The sequence below is a fragment of the Phaseolus vulgaris genome, chromosome 11 (genome assembly GCF_000499845.2).
Source record: "Phaseolus vulgaris cultivar G19833 chromosome 11, P. vulgaris v2.0, whole genome shotgun sequence".
Taxonomy (NCBI): domain Eukaryota; kingdom Viridiplantae; phylum Streptophyta; class Magnoliopsida; order Fabales; family Fabaceae; genus Phaseolus; species Phaseolus vulgaris.
Window position 1 is genome coordinate 36,458,265 of NC_023749.2, and position 21,511 is coordinate 36,479,775.

General features: G+C 31.7%; 2 pseudogenes; one reads left to right on the plus strand and one right to left on the minus strand.

The window, feature by feature from the left end:
- Positions 1 to 11,420: 11,420 nt before the first annotated feature.
- LOC137806447 (uncharacterized) lies at positions 11,421 to 19,545 on the plus strand (annotated as a pseudogene).
- LOC137811610 (small nucleolar RNA R71) lies at positions 11,843 to 11,948 on the minus strand (annotated as a pseudogene).
- Positions 19,546 to 21,511: the final 1,966 nt, after the last annotated feature.

Sequence of the window (21,511 nt, forward strand, 5' to 3'; positions counted from 1 at the left end):
CACTTTCAATTTCAATATTCAACTTTCAACTTATGTTTACAAAAGCAAGGCTCCTCCTTATCTAGGAATAGAGGACCGATTATGCAAGGTAAGATACATGAAGAGTCATTTGAAAAATGAAGAGGCAAGGTACATGAAAAGACAATGTAAATGTTGACCCTATCTAAGTCACTTCCTTATTCTAGAAAAGTGACTTTACCTACTATTTCCCTTCTAATGTTCTATTTAGAATCTATTCTAAAGATATTACAAAAAAGATATTAATTGGGCTTGGGCCTCATTTTGAGAAGACTAATAAGAAGAACTTCAAATGCTTTGGGCTTTGTCCATTTCTTCTATTGATGAAGTCTTTATTTGCTTGTTGAGATGACCCTTCAAGTATAGCATCCTTGGTCATCTTCATCTATTTTTTATTCTTATCACTATAGCTAAGAAGGTGTGGCTAAAGACAGGTAAGGCGACATCACTCGATCAGAATACCTGAGTAGGCGCTCTGAGAAAATTGTGTACCCACTTCGGCGCTGGTGAAACCACCCGAGCTCGCTCTGTAGAAAAAGCTGAGGTAAAGCCTGTAGGGTAATAATACACCACGAGGGTGTCGAGAGTATACTTGGTGGTGTAAGCCAACACCCAAGTTAGATACTCCAAAAGTTCTTGATAAGTAGACTTGGTGTGTGAGCCAACACACAAGTCAGATACTCCAAGCGATAAGAGTTCTTGAAGAGTAGACTTGGTAGTGTAAGCCAACACCAAAGTCAGATACTCCAAGCGATAAAAGTTCTCGGAGAGTAGAGTTGGTGTGTGAGCCAACACACAAGTTAGATACTCCAAAGCTAATAAATTCATATAAGAGTAGACTTGGTGTAGAGATTGGCACCCAAGTCAGATACTCAAGTCATCCCCAATGCTAGGGAATGATGTGTCCAGAAAGCGGATAGCCCTTCCAAGCATACAAGTCCTACACGACAAGATCGAAAAACCTAATCCTCGCTCGCGTGGCTAGCCAACACTAAAGCAAGTAGGACGTTCTTTGTGGCTATGGAGGTATGAGTCACCCACAGGTTAGCTCTACCAGAGTATTATGATTTCCCATACTTATTGGGTTCATTATGTTGTTAAGGTAGTTAGTTATATTACCGCTGGATGATAAGACTATGCTAGTCGATTCTTACCAAGGCATGCATTATACTAGTCGAGGTGTGCTGAAGCTAAAGAAGTTGAATAAGTAAATTAAAGTACTGATACATACAAAGGTTTAGAAAGTTAAAATTGTTCAAAGGGATACAAAAGGCAGTTGATTACAAGAAGATGCTACTCATCCACAAGTCGCCCATCTACCACCGTCTTGCCCAAACCAAGTTGGTAGAAGTCCATTTCAGGGTAGATTCCTGAGGCCTGAGCAACGACGTCTTCAAAGCCCGCCATATATGAATTAGCAACATCATCAGTTAGGGCTTTCCTCTCTTGCACCAGCTCCCCACCCTTTCGGATAAGCTCTTCGTCCTTCTTGGCCAGCTCTCCCTTTAGTCTATCCACTTCATCTTGGAGCTCCACGTTCTTGTTGGATAATTTTAGGGCTTCCTTAGACTTCTTAGTAAGGAGAGCCCTAGTCTCTTCTTGCGATCGCTGGAGCTCTTTGTGAAGCTTGGTTGTTTTCTGCTTGAGACCACCAACCCGCTGCGAGAGCTCAACGACCTTGAGGGTTTTCTCTTTGGCTGATCCTTTCCACCCCCTCGGTTTGGAAATGGCTAGGCAGTTTGCAGCCAAGGCCTACCCCAATTGCCTCATAGCCTGCTCCACCAAGTGGTCCTCCTTCAAGTTCTCTAGCTTTTCCTTGGCCTTGACGGACAGAAGGGTCTTCTCAAGGAAGGAAGGGGCATCCAAGTTAGGGTCCCACAGTCCTTCCTCTGGAGCGCTCGTATCCTCGTCCTCCTGCACCACTACCATGTCTCGAGAAGGAGGTAGGCTTGGCGGAGGAGCCTGTGGTGAAGGTGCACGCCCGTCCGAGACTGAATGCTCAGAAGGTTCATTGGAAGCCTTTCTTCTCCTTTTGAAGACCGGCCCAGAGTAGGCCTTCTCGTCGTAAGTAGGAGCAGGGGCGGCCTCAACAACAACTTTGATCTTCAAGTCTTCAACAAGGAGAGCTTAGGCAGTTTTCTTCATCTTCTTGGCTCTAGCTGCCAAGTCTTTCTTGTTGAGCTTACCCAACATACTGTCTACAAGAAAAACAGAGGTAGTTCAGCAAACAAATACATAAGTTAACATCAGTAAGAGTAAGAGAACAAAGAATACCAATGTAAGCTTTTAACTCTCCTGGAGAGAACTCTTGTTTTATTAGGGTGACTGTGTCGAAAACCACCTTCAAACTGCAGAAGAAAAGGCATCCCGCTGTGGCATGTCCTCCTTGGAAGTTTGGTTTTTGGGTCCAGTACAATGGGAACCCATATAGAAGAGTTGGGTCCCTCTTGTTGCAACGATTTTTCAAAGAATTACTCTTGAAACCCTTATAAGATTGTTGGAAGAGCGATAGTAATGCTCTCCCAGCCACCCCGTTGAAAGAGAACCACAATTGGCGGCCCAAGTGTTTGGCCTCAAAGAAATACAGAAAGACCTCTACAGATGGCAGATGGCCAAAATGGGTACAAAGGATGGAAAAACCCTTAACAAATGCCCAGCTATTTGGATGTAGCTGGGCTGGGGCGACGTTAATCTCGGTAAGAAGCTCTTTTTCAAAGTTGTACAAGGGTAAACGGAGGGGAACTTTCTTAAAGACTATAGTGTAGAAATAACAGAAAGGACCATTTGGGTCCGAGGAATCATCGCAACAAACTAGCTCATCCTCCCTACATAGCACTACCCTGAGACCCCTATCGTTTTCCCTACCAAGAATACATTTTTTAGGACGTTCGCTTTTCATGTAAAGCACTATCTTCTCAGAGGAGGTGTATACAGAGGTTTCCTCTAGAAGGTTTTCAGGAGCCCATGGGTACATGTTTTGGTAATCCATCACAACAGAGTATCTAAAACAAGAAAAACAAACAAGTAAATACAAGCACACATTCATGCAATGAAAGAAAGCGCACATTTTGGATTCAAGAGAAATGATGAAGCTAAACAGAGATAGCAATTGGAATCAAATAAGTGCAGAGCAATCCCATAATAGGTAATATAATCATAATGAAAGTGTCAAAGGATGCCAGTACATAGTTATGAGTTGGAGGAGGTACCTTGATTCAAAGGATGAATCGAGGCGAGGAGATTTCTCAAGATGAGGAAGGAGGTGCAAAGAGTTTGAGAGAGGTGCGAAAACTTTGTGAAGGAGAGATGAAACAATGAGAAACGCTGGGGATTTTCGAACGTTATGTAAAACAATAGAGAAAAGGACAAGCGACAATGCTTTCCAACCGCTGATAAAAGGCCACGTGTACGCTAACGATGAAGTATGGTGAGATGTCCTATAAAAAAACGCTTTGTGCGTCGCGCCACTACCCACAAGACACCAAGAGCGAGCAAGTAGCCTCTTCACTGAAGCAAGCTCAGCTTGAGCCTGGGGGGCTTGTGTACTAGACCAGAGCGCTCAGAGATCAGCACTCGGAGGTCAGACCTCAGCACTTGCCATATATAGGTCAACCTAGCTCTTAGACCTGGTTGGCGGGCCATGTGATTGGACCCCTGATGCATGTATTAGCCTTTTTAGTAGGTTTAGTGCAACCTTTCATGCATAAGGCCTAGGCGGTCAACAAGGGGTATTTATGGACCTAGGAGTGCGCTTAGTTTGCATAGGGTCTAACTTAAGTAAAACATTTTCTTTTAAACCTAAGCCCATGTGTTCTAGATCACGTAAAAGCGTAGGTTGCATGTATGATGCGTAGCGCCACGCTGAGGGTGCCTACGTAAACAGATTGGACCCTTGATATTGGTACATGAGTTTGTACCCTGGTGGTTATTCTGTTACGATTTTATGCACTCCATGGAGGAAAGGTTATGCTTGGTTGCAGCCCCAAGAGAGGGTGCCCTTGAACAAAATATTTTCTTGTTGAGTATGCTTTCAGTTGAGATTATATTCTCGTGAGGGAAAGTTGTTACAAGAGATAAACTATTAAAAGGGACTTGAGATCCCAGATAAAGGTACGTTGTTTCTAAGACTGAAACTAGTTACTTCTTGTTTCTTATAACCCCTGTACTTACTTGATTGTCGGAGTGCAATCAACAGGTAGGCCCCCTCTGTCTCAACGGAGCCGCGTTCCAACGAAACAAAAAGAAGAACAAATTCCAACAGAGATAGACGAAGTCAGAGCTTGTCACTAGGGTCAACCAGCGAGCAGGTCAACCAACAAGAACAAAAATATTTTAAACAAAAAAATTATTTGAGTAGTATAAATTTTTTTTAGAAAATAATTTTTAACTCATAAAAGTAAGAAAATGAATCCATCATACCCTATATCATTAAGTTTTTTTTCTTGAGAAAAGCATTTCTCTTTTTGCTATTTTGGGCATTTACAATGAATGAAAAATGAGGGTTACTTTACTTCGTTCAATGGTTTGCATGCCCTCAATGGTGTGCGAAGTGAAAAAAATATATTAAAATTTCAAGATCAATGAGTTTTAATTTAATGAATTTTAATTACGAAGATGCCTTATTTTCAAAATAAAAATATTCAAAACATAAATGTCTTAATTTTAAATTAATTTTAATCAAAATTTTACATATAAGATATATTTTACACTCTAAATGCGATTTTTTAATTTGAACGGAATTTACTAGTTATAGATTTTGCGCATTATTAATTTGACATGATTTATTTCCTTCACAAGATTCTTCTAAATAAAAATTTAAGTTTAAAAATATTCAAATAACATACAATTTTTTTTCACTCTCAATAGTAATGTACTATAGTACTAATTTCATTCTAGAAGAATAAGATTAAAATCCTCTCTTATAACCTCTTTTGAGGGTAAGAGAAGGAAAAATTAAAAGTCTCGATTCATTTTTTTGTTTTTCATTAATTCATTTTGATTTTGATTTATATATTTTTTATTCATGTGGACTAAAGAAAAATCAGAATAGAATTTCCAGAAAAGAAAAAAAAAAGGTAGATGTTCTTTCTATCTTCAAACGAGGTGCACATAATTAATGTCAATTGAACAAAGTCAACCCACCAACAAATGAGTTTGAGTTAGTTTGATTTAAAGTCTTAATTATTTGAATTGTAACTTCACCAAGTTTTACTATTATGTTATTATTGGGTAAAAAAAGTTATAATAAAATAAATTCTATTAATCTTTAAGATGTTCTCAAGTATAAAAATGGAGTAGAATGTATTTTGTCATCCTTAATATTATTCAAACTAAACACATTACTTGTTCATATTGCGTTGTCCATTTGAAATTTCCTGCAAATATTATTTTATTTAAAATTAATTTTAAATAAATTGTTAAAATTTTACCTGTGTTTCTTAATTCAAAAGTCATTCCGTTATTGTTGTACATAGAGTTTACAATACCATGTTTTTTTAAGACAATTTCTTTAGCGTTTTCATTATTTTTTTTCTTGTATTTTTTATAGGTGTGGAAAAAAATTAAATTGGCAACAGGTCAAAAGTATTCTATTTTTTTCTATCTAGAATTTAGAAATTCAAAAATTCTTTTGAGATTACATCATCTTTGTAAATGTACTAGGGTGGACGTGTTTTTTTAGAGGATGAGAGTTTAATATTAGTTAATAAAAACAAATTTATACTATATAAAAATATCACAAAGTAATATATAAAAATATCATAAAATTAAATATATTATTTTTTTATGGGTGGAATAAATTTGTATATGTAATAATGAACATAAAGTGGTGGTATGGTAGACCAAATATGTGTATTAGAGAGGATGAAACATTACACATTATACTTCATAACTTGAATCGTTTGACTTATTTTTTTTTTTTTTACATTCAATTCTTTTATATAATTATGCGAATTATATAATTATGTGAATGTGTATTTTAATACTTGAATATGTTAATTTTGAATTTGATAGTATCTTTATATTTGGATTAAATGGTATTTTGCAGTAGACGGTATCAATTTTACAATTTTGTAATTTGATTTTCTTTCAAACAGTTTAAAAAACTAATTCATCAATATTTTACAATATTGATTAGGGGAAACAAATTAAAAGATAATGACAAATTATTTTGTTCCAGATAACTAACGCAAGATAATATATATATATATATATATATATATATATATATATATATATATTATTTAAAAATGATATAAAATAGCATGTGATAACGTTGAAGTATAGAATTCAAGTAATTAAAAAAAGAAGTGAAATAAAAAAATAATTAAAAATAAATAAATTAGAAGAAAAATAATAGTTATTACTAAAAATTGTCTTAAATAATCTTTAATAAATAGTAAAAAATATATAATTATTTGTCAATTTTTTTAGACACTTTCAAAAAAATAAAGTTGATGATTTAAATAATTTTTATAATTTAATAATTTTTAAAAAAATCGGTAAAATATTTATGGTAAAGAAAATATAAATTTTTTATTTTATTTTATAAAAATAATTTTAATATTTATGTATTGTAAGTAGTATATATTTTTTTGATAAATTGATTAAAATTTAACATTTTAATTTCATAAATTTTAATTTTCCATTTTAAAATAATGTTGAAAAAAATCATATAAATTAAACAAAATTTGAATATTTTTGTAAGAAAGTATTAGTATATATATTATATATTTTTTAATATATATATATATATTAATTATGATGTTATCAAAAATTTATTCTTGTAAAATAAAATTTTAAATAATTTGTAATAAATAGTAAAAAAAATATATAATTATTTGTTTAAAATTATTTTAGACAATAATTTTAAAAAATTAAATTTGATGATTTAAATACTTCTTATAAGTAATTAATTTTTTTTTAAATCGATAAAATAGTTTTGATAAAGTAAATATATTTAATTTTATTTATAAAATAATTTTGATATTTGTGTTGTTGTAAAAATTGAATATGAAAATCGTCTATTTTTAGAATTCTTTATGAATAGATACAGTCTACCAATGTATCGTTTTTGTTAACATATGAGTTTTGGTCTAATATCCCAAATTTTGATTTTTTTTAATAATATTTTATTTTTCATGTATTGGCAAATGATTGTTGTTACTTGAGATATCAACATAGATGTCAAGTTGCATAATGATGTATAACATGAAAACTTTTATATAAAAATAAATATCAAACTACTTTATGTATGTTATGCATATTAATTGATTAGCATAAATAAGATATAAGAGAAATTGATTTATGTTCATAATTAGTTAATCACTAAAAGAGTTGTTTGGCTGTACATGTCATAAAGTTTTACCTAAAGTTTCATCTGTTATAATCTCAATTTTCTAATACAAAATATCATTTATTAAATCAATTAAATCATCAACACCAAATTCAATTTTTTTCTACAAATTATATTACATGTTATTCACACATAATCCAACACTTTTTTTTTTACATTTTAAATGTGGATTTTATTTAATTCTCCATGAATTGAATTTCATTTTCAAACTAACAAACCCATTTGAATGATAATTGAGAAAATAATGATATAAAATGTGTTACTAATTTTTATTTTTTTTAATAAAATAAAGGCATTCCTCTGGCATATTATATTTTAAAAAAGTAACACTAGTGCAGAAAAGACATTTTACAACGATATTCTAGGCTGATTAAATAAGAATCGATGTAAACAAAAATACGGTAGCCTTTTTTAAATATTTGGTATATATTACATTGGTTGGATAGTCCAACCGGTGTAATATATTGTTGTAATACTTAGATTTTTTTTAAACTTTTTTTGTTAGCAACATATATTACACCCGTTGGATAGCCCAACCAGGGTAATATGTAGTGTCCTAGAGAAAAAAAAATAGATTTATAAGTTTTAAAAAAGGCATATAACACCGGTTACCCTGTACAACCGGTATTATATACCATTTCTGAGTAAAAAAAATATATTACACCAATTATTACTAAGAACTAGTGTAATATAATTTTTTTAACTTATTTTCATGCTTCCACCTCACTGCTCATTTGCGCTACTCTACTCTTTGCCTCCATTATGCTGCTTTGTCTTCCACCGCCGCTTCCACCTTCATTTTCATTGAGCTTCCACCTTTGTGTGTCTCTATTTTTATTAGGGATGGCAAAGCGGGGCGGGTCGTGTGGGCCGGCCCGTTGGTAAAAAACGTGGGGCGGACTGACCTTTTCAACCCGCTAACCCGCAGCCCGCGCGGGCCAGCAGCGAGGCAGGGCGGGCTGACCCACTAACCTGCAAGAAAAAAAGAAATTGGCACTTAGCAGTAGGGCAACGTAATTAGGTTTTCACAAAATTTCAAAGAAAGAAACATAACACAATCACACTTTTGGAATTAATGTTTTTGAATTAATGTTTATGTTTATGTTTAATGTTTTGGAATTAGGTATTTTTAATGTTTTGAAAGTGGAAGAATAGTGATATTTGATATTTATCTTAATGTTTAATGTTTTGATGTTTGACTATGTTTGAAAATGAAGAAAAAAAATTTAGGTTTGATATTAACAAATATATAAGTTTAATTTGACAATTTTTTAAGAATAAAATGTAAAAAAAAAAAAAAAATGCGGGTTGGCCCGCAAACCCGCGGGCCGGCTCTTATGCGGGGCGGGTCGAGAATTCTAGCCCGCAATAACTTTGCGGGGCGGGCCAAGCGTGGGGCGGGCCAATGTGGGGCGGGCTGGCCCGCTTTGCCACCCCTAATTTTTCTTCCTCACTGTTGTCCCCAACTTTGTTTATCTCCTCTCCGTTGCCACCACCCTTTCAAATATTTCCTTCCTCTTTGCGACCATTGGTCCTTCAATACATTCGCGACCACCACTCTTCCTCTTCGGTGCCACTATTCTTCCTCTTCATTGCCACCAATCCTTCCGTCGATGCGCCTCCATAGTCGCACCACATTGCACTCGTTCTGCAACCACAACGCCTTCATTCACGCTCCAAAGTGAGTTTTTTTATTTTCAAATATTGTAATTTTAATTTTAATTTTAGTTTTAATTTGTAATTTCATATATTACAATTGGTTCTCTTTCAGACCTAGCAACACCAGGTTCCTCTAAATCCATTCAAACATTATTCGTTCCTTCCTCCATTTTTTCCTAACTGTATTTGTAGCCACAAGCGTTAGAGGCATTCCCGAGCCTACATAGACTTCAATTCTCCTCATGATGTTTTCGAGTTTGCTCAGTTCTTCGATGGACATGTTTTTGTTAACGAGAGTGGTAATTTTTTCTCTCTTACACTTCACGTCTTTAACTCACTATGTAACTGCTCCTTTTAATTATCAATGGTGAATCTTCAATCAGGTGCTCAACATAAAGCGGTTGTTGAGTATGCTTCTTCCTAGTGTGTTCCAAAACCAACTATCAAGAAGGATGGACATGAAGGGACCATATACAAAGGTTCATATCATTATGGTTTTTCTTCTCTAATTGTGTTAATTGCTACACATCATGTGTTTTTTTTTTATTTATGATTGGGGGCTCAATTAAATAAAAATTTGCTTCAAATGTCTCATATTACACCAGTTACTAGAGCCAACCAGTGTAATATGGGTACATATAACACCGGTTAAGCAGTCGATGTTATATGTAATTGACATTTTACAATGCCCACAACTACATCGGTTGTAGTACTGGAGTAAAATTCCTCCTAGAACCAGTGTAAAATATCTTTTTTGCACTAGTGTAAGAAGTGAGTTTTGAATCTATAAACATGCTTATTATACTCGAAAATTGTCTATGGACATGTTAAATTTGGCCAAGCGATGAGAATTGATAGGTTGTGATGGTAAAGACAATATTGAAAAGCTTATAAGAGTGATGATGGATGAAACTGACTCCAAGTTGTCATTTGGGTACATTAAGTTCGATGAGGTGCTTATTGAAATTATATCTTTGTTGCATTTGGAAAGTACTTCTTTTGTTGAATCAATAGATAGAGGTCCATGTGTCTTGTTAATAATGAACTTCTGGAAAAATCATGGTCAAATTGGTCTGTTATTGAGAATAAGAAAGCACAATAATATTGCATGGCTAAGAATATTATTACATCTACTTTAAATCTTGATGAATTTTTTAGGGTTTCACAAGGCTCGTCTACAAAAGAAATGTGGGACATTTTGGAGAAAACATATGAGGGCGCAACATATATGAAAAGGGCAAGGAAACATGCTCTAATCCGAGAATATGAGTTGTTCATAATGGAGTAGGGTGAAGTATTTTCAGAAGTGCAAAAGCATTTTACAAATAGTGAATCATTTGATTGAGCTAGGCAAATTCATTGATAAAGTGTAATTAAACATAAAGGTAATTAAGTGTTTGAACCGTAAATGGGAACCCAAGGTAACAACTATATTTGAATCCAAAAATTTAACAATAATGACTAGTGCAACATTGTTTGGCAAATTAAAAGAACATCAGCTGGAAACGAACCGGTTAAATGAGCAAGAAATTAATGATAAAAAGATTAAGAATATTCCTCTTAAGTCAGCTGCTTAGAAAATAGATTCAAAGGGTGATGAATCTAAGGTAAACAATGATTAAGAAAACATTAAACTTGTTAACCAAAAAGTTTACCAAATTCTTGAAGAAAAGAAAAAAAGAAAGAAAGAGGTTCATCACAAAGAAGGTTTCCAAAAAAATACGATCCTAATGCATCTAATTTTACTTGTTTTGATTGTGGAAAATAAGGACATACCAAAATTAAATGTTCAAATATACAAAATAAGGATAAAGTTTTTGATAGGAAAGGTGAGAAGGGAAAAACCATATATGCATTCAACCTTTATTGTATTTCTGCATCACTTCAAATGATATTATTTTCTTGGTTTAATCCCTGTGTATACAACAACCCCCTTATCGACTATACTACAGTTAACTCGATCTACTTGCTGAAAATAGATTTTAATAAAACCACCATCAAGTTTTTGCCATTATTGTCGGGACTAATTGATACACCAATAATTATGTTATATCTTTCATTCTGAAAAAGTACATATTGTAATATTTGTGCATAACTAACTTTCAACTGTAGATTTAGTTTTAACTATTTTGTAATAGCCTAAATCTTTTTGAATTTATAACTATTTTGTTTTGTTTTAATTTGTTTTGTTTAAATATTCTTTTAAGGATTTTTTATATTAATGATAACAAGAGGCAAACCCTCCTCAAAAGACTTGTTGTTTGAGTAGGATATTGAGAAACCTTTGAGAAAAGAAAGAAATAGGCTCAAACAAAACTAAGGAGATCAAGAGAAAATACCAAATCCAAACTTATCCAAGTCACAATCTCAAGCACCACAACCTGACAACATGGCTGATCAAATGGGAAACAGAAACAATGAAGGAGGAAAAATTGTAAATCCTCGAAGGAGAACATTAGGAGACTATGCTACGCAACAAGGACCAACATATTTTTCAAGCATAGCAATGCCTGCTACAACTAGATCTTTGGAATTGAAGGCATCAATTTTGAACTTAATTAGCTACCATCAATTCACAGGAATGAATCATGATGACCCTTACACTCATCTATCCATTTTCTATGAATTAATTTGTAGCATGGGATTTGTAGAGAGGGATATGGAATCAATCTACCTACATATTTATTTCTTTTCTCAGTAGCTGGCAAAGCAAAATAATGGCTTAAATCTTACCTAAACCAAAGTTTGAACAACTGCAATGAAGTTAAAGAAAAATTCTTAAAGAGGATTTTTTTTACTCTCCCTTTATTAAAGCTAAATCTAGCATTTCTACATTTAGGCAAGGACCAGATGAACCCTTATATGAAGCTTGGGAGCGCTTCAAGATGTTACTAAGAAGATGTCCAAACCATGGATTTGAAGACTTAGACCAGCTAAGTATATTTCAAAATGGTCAAAGGTCTGACACTAAAATGATCCTAGATACATCAACTAGAGGAACTATGATGGAAGTAGATGCAGAGTAAACAACTACGATCATTGATATTTTGCCTTCAACCGATTATCAAGTTCAACATGATAGACAAGTTGGTCAGAAGAAATAAGTGTTAGAACCAAACATGCCATAAAATAAATGTCCAAATTGCCTCATCAACTACATGCCATAAATTATCCTCAAATACAAGTGGAGAAAATCAATATAGAGGTTAATGTTCCTATGACACCCTAGCAGCAGAAGAAGTTCAATACATGATGAATCAAGGAAGGCAAAGCTAGATGACCAAACCAAACCAAATTTTTGGATGGAAACAAGAAAATGTTTCATCTAATAGACAACAAACCTACTAGAAACAACAATAACACTATCCTTCAATGCATAAAAGAACATCAAAGCTAGAGGATACACTAGAAAATTTTTGTATGCTTCCTTGACATATCAAAAGATTGTTGAAGCTTCAATAAAAAATATAGAAACACAAGTGAAGCAGTTGGCTAAAAAATTAGGGGGACAACAGGAAGGAAGATTTACAACAAACACACGGATTAACCCGAAGGAACATTGCAATGTCTTAACACTTGAAGGCATGGAGATTAAATCTCAAAACTCTAGCAATATGATTTTAGACAAGGATGATTGTCAAACTGAAAACAATAAAGAAAATTTAAAAAAAATTGGAGGGGGAGATGAAAATATAGAGAAAGCTTAACAAGTGAAGGAAGAAAGAAAGAAAAAATAAAATAAAAAAGTGCAAATATAGGAAGAGAAAAAAAAAGAAAAGAAATTGTTTATGAAAAAAATAATAAGTGAGGAGAAAAAGAAAATTGTTATGAAAGAAAATGGAGGAATAAGTAGTGAATGCAATGAGAGAATCATACCAAGAAACTCAAATGATCTTAGGAGTTTCACAATTCCAATGTCTATAGGAAACGTTTGTGTACATAATGCATTATTAGGTTTAGGGGCCAATATAAATCTTATTCCCTTTTCTTTGTTAAAAAATATAGGTAAAGTGACCATGAAACCAACCAGAATGACCTTAAGGATGGCTAATGGAAGTGTGCAACAACTGTATGGTATAGTTGAAGATATGTTGTAAGAACTATCAAGTTTATATTTCAAGTCGATTTTGTAGTCATGATTACTGAAAAAAGTAGAGAATTCCCTTTGATCCTTGGAAGGACTTTCTTAAAAACTACAAGAATGGTGATTGATGTTGATAAATGGAGGTTAAATTTATAAGTCTAAGATGAAGAGGTTATTGTGAATCTTTGGAAAAATATGGAACAATCAAAACCTCAAGGGACATATTTCAAGATATCAATGGCTAATGAGCTACCACTAGAACAAAAAAGGAAAGTGTATGATAGAGGACCATCTTCACTTCCAAAGCCACCATACACTTAGTTGGGAGTAAAAGATCAACCACATAAATAGACAGGAGAAATTTGTTCCTTAGTTTGTACAAATTGTGAAAACTAGAATAGTCTTTTCTTTCAGCGTTGTATTTCTAAGTCATTCATAAAATAGGTTAAAAATAACTCAAAGGCACTATCACCTTCATTTGACAATCAAGCAAAGGCTTCTAGAGCACTTTAAGGAGCATGGACGGTCATTAGCTTGGTTTAATCTTCACCATAATTAAGTTCACTTAACTAAGATGAAGGCAACCAAGAGGCATGGTTTTGAGACACATGAACCTGTAAATAAGTGGCTCCTCCTTTTTAAACATAGACTTAAAATATTAATGAATTTTGTTTCTGAATATTCAACAAATTTCTCCAATTCTCTGTTTGCTAGAAGCTATCAAGCCTAGTGAAACCATAAGGAAGTCGGTCTAACCTCTGCTTTGAACCTTACACTTAAAACACACACCTATTTTATTGTAATAAAATAAATTTAAAATAAAAAATAAAATTTAATAATAACATAGTTAAGGAATGTTAACAAAAAAAATATATTCATGAGTATATGTGTCACAAGGTTACCTTCCAAGTTGTCTAATGGATATTTTGTGCGCCTCAAATTTTGCATATGTATGAGGTGGTTCGGAAGCTAGTCTAAGAATGATATTCAAAATAATATGACAATGATAACAATATAGAACCACATATTTACGCACAAATTACAACTATGTAATCATCATTATCATTATTGTCATGCAAATTTTATCATCACTTCACACATCTGCCATATATGAAGTAAGAAAACCCGACAACTAAATTTTCAAAGATTAATTTATTGTATTAATTGTCACAAATAAATTTTTGTTACCTTCTTTAACTATATTATTATTATTAAAAATTTATTTTCAAGTGATTTAATTTTATTACCACGAAGACTTGAATTTACTACTAATGTTTTTGAATTTTTCCAAATCACATTCAATTAACATAATTAATCGGGTATTAATTAGCTAAATAATCTAAAATTATAAATAAGTTCTATTAAATAAAAGTAAAAACTACAACATTATATTAACATATTTTTCTTAAAATATTTTTCAGATAAAAGAAATTAAAAAATATCACCCTACTAGAAAAAATATCACAGAAATATTAAATAAATTTTAAGAACTCACTGTTTTAGAAAATTAAAAACAACACACAAAACATAAAAACGGTAAAATTGTCCTCTCATATACTATTTAAGAAAATTAAAACATAAGAAAAATAAAAACATACTTGTAAATATAATTTAAAAAATAAATAAAAATATCTTCCAAAACACAATTTAAAAAATACACAAAATACATGTAATTATGGACTATTGTAAAAAGGCGAAAAAAATAATAATTCATGACCAAAAGTGTTAGAATATATGGCCTTAAACGAGAGGGGGGTGAATTGTTTAAGAGGGATTTTCGCAAACTTTGAAGGTATAATGAAAATCAATGCTGAATTACAGAGAAAAGAATCAAAGAAACAAATACCCAAAACTGTTTTAAGATGATATCAGAAAAACAATCGGTTGTTTTGTCAAAACAATCGGTTTTTTTATCAGCAGTTAATAAAAACAGCTTAAAACATATATATGTGAGATCAGGGAAAGAGAGAATCACACAAACAGATTTATACTGGTTCACTCTTACACCAAGAGCTACATCCAGTCCCCAGAAACCACTAGGTAATCCACTATGCAATCAAAACCAGATTACACACATTACACACCAAAGTAGTGACCTTGAACCCCTCAAGAAACACACTACCTTTGGCAAACCACACCAAGAATGTTGATCTTGAACACCTCAAGAACACACAACACTCCTTGGCAACACAACTACAGAAATACAGTAATCAAGGAAGAAGGGAATAGAATGCACCTGGGTATTACAAAGCTTAAAGTTCATAATTACATCCCAATCCTATTCCACACACTTAAGAATGATCCAAAGCTCTTTCAAATCTTGGAAAAACTGTTTTGATAAACTCTTTCTCTTACTCCAAGATTAGGAGCGTAAAACCACCTTTATATAGACCCACCAAGTGGTCAAAAGCATTTAATAAAGGAGCCAAGTTAGTTAGGATCATTTAAAACATTAAAACCGCTTAACAAAATTCTGTTAAGGTTTTCAGGAAAACAATCGGTTGTTTTGTCGAAACAATCGATTGTTTTGGTTTGACAGCAAAGTCAACCAAGTTTTTCAAAAACTGCTAAGGTAAAACAACCTGTTGAAATTTTGACAGCTTTTTAGAAAACACATCTTTTTAAAAAGTTAAAGATTCAAATGAACTTGGATCAACTTAAGGAGTGAATTAACAAGTTTCAAACAACTAGACAACACACACACACCCAGCAGCAAGGTCTTCAAGCTTTCCTCTTGGATTTGGAGACATCAAAGCATCTTGTTCAACAAAAAGTATGTTTACAAGCACAATCTTTTAAGTTTTAAAGTTGTATTTACAAGCACAAATTAACCACTTGAATAATCTTTCAAAATCTACCATGTATATAAATTTAATATAGAATTAAATCATTTTCATAAATAAATCTCACTCTTAAAATTAGAGATAATAAATGAACTCGTTCTTGAAAGTATTGAATTCATCTTGATTTTAATGAGAAATTCCATTGATAGGGTATGAGTATAACTATGAATAACACTTGATTTTTTAAATTGGGTACGAGGATGGGATGAGTATGTACATATCCGTCTTATCCTCGTCCCCATATGCATCCCAATTCCAATCATCATCCTTTTACTCGTTCCCGTTTTAAATGACTAAAATATCTTTAGTATTTTAGGTAACCTAAGAGACTTATATTAATGTTTCTTTGGTCCTTAATTTCCAAAATTATTTATAAGGCTCACATTTGATAATTTTTACTATTTTCTATAATTATTTTACCTTTATCTAATTGTTATTTAATATTCTGATATATTTTCTTTCTTAATATTTGACATTCAACAACATGTATAATAGTTTCATGTTACATTCAACAACATGCTTTAGTGAAATTAACTTAATTTGATTACCTGTAAGTTCATTATCTTGTAAAACCTTAACAATCTAATCTTTGGAGCATAGCCTTCAAGTTTTGTTTCATTTAATCTTTATATTGAACTCTAGATGACATGCACAATTAGTTTTAAAATAATTTAAATTATATAAGAATATAATTTTATTTACTACAAAAATACTATGAACAGTAAAAAAATATCATGCATTCTCAACGTTATATGTAATATCAGTATATGTTCTCTAACGGGGTTGGAACCAAAAGAACTATTACCTTCCTTCTCGGTTGGTTGGTCTACCCTTCCCTCTCTCTTCTTGAAACGGTCTCCGTGCTTTCCTTTCATTGCTCCACTCCTCGTCTCTGTAAACTCCAAGCTCAGATGGTACGTGCAAAAGGCACTCCGACGCTCAAGTGAGATTTTGGTGTTTGACCTTCAATGTTATTACTACTAGATGATGCATACATGATTCTTGGAATATTTGTCAATTTATATGATTATCATAGGCTCTTTGTTATTGGTTCAGATTAGGGATTTGGATCATGATTAGGAGTGTATTACCTAATCCTTGACCATTGATTAGTCTTGTTAATCCTCTGTTTAGGCATAATGGTTTTGGTTGTCTCGGTCAGCCTTGATTGGGTGTTGGGTCTCCAGGTGTCGTATGGACCCTACCGGTACATCATATATAAAATTTTCGTTTCCATATGTTATGTCTTCTCTCCTTTTGTAGCTATTAATTAATTTATTTTATTAATATTATTATTAGTTTTTTTTTCTTAAATCAAATTAGAGTATTAAAATATTACTTTTACTTTTCTCTTCCAAATTTTGTATATTTTAACATAAATCTAAATTAAATATTTTTTTTAAATAATTTTTATATTACATTTATATAATTATATTTTTTATTTTCTTTTTAAACAGGTAAAACTTACAATGTATATGTTACTAATTAAGAAAATAAATCCCTCTAAAAACTAAACCATGCCAAGTTTGCTTAAACAAATTGTTAATCGAACTGGTTTAACACCTACAAATAGTTATTAGAGTTTTCTAATAGGTTTGTACATGTGTAAAACTACGTCTACACATGCTAATTTGGGCTTTAAAGTAAAACAAAAACACCTTATACATCCAATAAAAGGAGACAATCAACATCGATTTAAAATTTAGTTAGGCCAAATATATCACTATCAAGTCATCTATCATATATAAAACTAGCAATTAATTTCATATACACATAAATTTACCTACTTTAAAATCTAAACGACCATACATCATCAGCTAAAACCGAAGCATCACCATGATTAGCCAATTCTCTTTTTTGTATATGGTATGCAACTTTTGTTATCAATGTTCTATTATTTTACCCTTTCATTTAAATCTTATTTGATTATCATGTGTTTTTACCACATGAATAACATTGGATACAAAATATTGTCATGGCTAATGTTTACGGTTTATGTGTAGGTTAACATGAAGAATCTCTATAAAGTAACAATAATGTTATCATCAATGATGATGTTTCTTTTTGGCACAACACACTCAATTGTTGTAGAGTCTAATGAAAGTTATATCAAATCAGCTACTTTTTTGTCCGAAAAGTTTGAAGTGGGACCAGGAAAAATTGTAGTGAAAACACTATTAGATATTGACTTTCCAAAGGGTCACATTGGGGTCAAGAGTTTTGATGTTGAAGTAGTTGATGAAGATGGTAAATCTGTACCTTTGTATGAAACTTACCTTCATCATTGGTTTGCTGTAAAATATATTGAAAATATTACCATGTCACACTACATTAAAAAATCTCACGACCTTCGCAATGGTATCGAATTCGAAAGAAATGATGGTATGTGCCAAGGTTTTTTGCTTCCACATTATTGGGGCTTGGGAGGAGAATCACGAGGAACATCCTCAAATCTTCCAGATCCTTTTGCAGTTGAATTAGGTAATCCTACAAAATTAAAGGATGGGTTTAAAGAAAAATGGTTATTTAGCATCATGGTTATTGATACCCGTGGCACACATGATAGAAAAGGTTGTACAGAGTGTAGGTGTAAGCTTTTAAATCTCCCAAACAACTTTTACAATGTCACAATGGGAATTAATGGTCAATTATTGCCAAGAAATTATAAAGGAGGACTCTTTTGTTGTCAAGATAAATTACAATGCAAATTAAGAAATGATTTCCAAGGCCCAACAAGAAATCTTTCCCTAAGATACAAGATAAGGTGGGTTGATTGGATGAACACCAGGTGCCTCTTAGGTTCTATATACTTGATTCAACTGATCACGTAAGATCAAATGGTTCTACACTAATTCATGATTGTCAGGTAGATGATTTATTCAATATATACTATACTTTACAAATATAAGCAAACTTTTGAAACTCACTTATATTCCAAACAAAACTATTAGGCTATTAATTACTTTTTTTGTGGGTAGGTGGGTAACATAAATTTCTCAATTTGATATAGGCAGAATATACTATTCCAAGAAATCATGACAGTGTCTCCCCTCACGTTAAGAAAGCAAACATCCCAATGACAAAAGGTGGTTATCTTATATATGGCACCGCTCATATGCACACTGGTGTTGTCAATTCTACTTTATATGGACAGGTAATATTTGAATTTACTTTTTGTATTCCTATATAATTATATCATGTAGATAACCTTATCTTAAATTTTTTGTTCTTCATAAATTTGTTAGTAATAAAATTTGTTCAGAAATTGTATATATATATATATATATTTGTAAGAAATTAACTATTTTAGTGCATTTTCTCTAAATTTATGGTTTTGCTTAACTTAGGATGGAAGGGTTTTATGCACTTCAAATCCAAAATATGGAACAGGAAAAGAAGCAGGAAATGAAAATGGTTACCTAGTTGGAATGTCAGTTTGCTATCCAAAACCTGGTTCTATCAAGATTAAAGACGGTGAAATTCTAACATTAGAATCCATATACGAAAACAAGTTTCGTACTGGGGCTATGGGGCATTTCTATATTTACTTGGCAGATCAAATACCGAACAAAGATTTGAATATTTGATGTGAACTATTTATTTATCTTTCTATAATAGCTCATTTAATTTTTAGTATACTTGTAATCCATAAATAGTGGTTTCAAATTATCACTACGTGTATTAATGTTTTTTTACTTTTAATCCATTGTTTGGTATATGATTGTGTTACTTTTGGTATACTGTATCTTGTTGATGTATATATAATCATCTATCACAATCTTTGTTATGTAAACAATATACTAAAAATGTAATATACGAATTGAGCTTATAATTTAAAGCAAGATGTTGTGAACCTAGCTCCAATTTAAGTTCAAGAATAATGAAAAAATTGTGCAATGTGAACAACAAATTGCTCCAAAATGAAGATGATGAAAAAATAACAAATATAAAATTTTAAAAAATAAACAATTTTCTATACTACGAAAGATAAATGCTTTTTGGTTGCATATATCTAGTGATGCATACAATTCACTCTTATAGGAGAAGTAAAACATATATAAATATTATTGTTAATGAGATGAACTAACAGACCATCATAATGTTGGAGTTGAAGCTTATGTTGAATTGTATTTGTTGAATCCAACCCTCATAAAGAAATAAAATTTTTGTGTTATTTATATTATTTCTTCATGATGTTTAAGTGATCTTACATATTATTGAAAAAATTAGTTAAACTAAACTTGGTAAATAGATCATTTTAACTAGTTAAAATGGTAGTTAAATATGTTAAATGTTCTTAGATGAAGGTCTTTTGAACTATAGTAAGTAATTTAATAAGTTGAATTGTTGATTTAATATGTTAAAATTACTTAGAACTTGTTGTAGTTCTAGCAAAGTGTTTTTAATCTGTTTAACTAGTTTTCTAACAGGTTAAAATCACTTATTTTCTCATAAGGCTTTATCAATTTGTTTTAACAGGTTGAAACTATAATTCAATATATGTATTTCACTAATAAGTGAATTCAATAGATTATTTCAAATTTTTAATATGTTAAACTTGATAGATACTTTTATATAACTCTCATTCTGAAAATATTTTAAAAGTAACAAAATTTACTGAAAATTTATTTTGACAAAATATATATTCCATAAGTGTTCATTTGATTGTTCTTTAAGCTTTCTTTAGCAATCTTTGAGATCATTTTGTCTTATTCAAGAAGTGTTCATATGATTTGATTTTTTTAGGTGTAATCATTAAAATTAGGTGAATTTTCTTGTATTTTAGATTTTTAGGTAGATTGCAAATGTTTCTACTGAATAGGGTGTTCAATGTGGGTTCTTAATAGGGGTTTACAAAACTGCCATGAACCAATTCTTGTAAGGTCCAAGAAAGTGGTTCTTGATCTCTTGTCATATCAATTTGTTGTGTTTAGTGTGAGTTTAGATAGTGTAGACCATGCAACTATATGTAGCTCTTGAAAAATAGATAACTAGTATAAAAAGTTCAGTCTCTGTCTCTTTTCCTTAATCTTTTAATTCTAGCTTTAATTTGTTATTTGGAAGAATCTCTATCAATCAATTTGTTAAAAGGTTATTCCTAAAACTTTTAATATGTTGTTTCAATGAAGTGAACCTTTTAAAAAAGAATAACGTTTCTAAATCTACGAAAAGTTTTAAAAGTTCAATTCACCTCACTCTTGAATTTTCCATATTATTACTTCCATTTGGTATTGTTAGAATGTATGACCTAGACAAGAGGGAGCTGAATTATTTTAGCAAGATTTTCGCAAAGATTGGAAGTAGATTGAAAATATTAGTTAAATCAATCAATTGATTTATCTATTCAACTAGTTTATTTAGCATACTAACAGTTCTGAAGAAATATAAACCAGTTGTTTTATCGAAACAACTGATTGTTTAATGCAGCATAATACACAAAACAATTTATATAGGAGTTTATTAGTGTAAGAGAAGAGAGATTCACACATAAATTTATACTAGTTCACTCTTAACCAAGAGCAACATTTAGTCTCCAAGACACCATTGAGATTT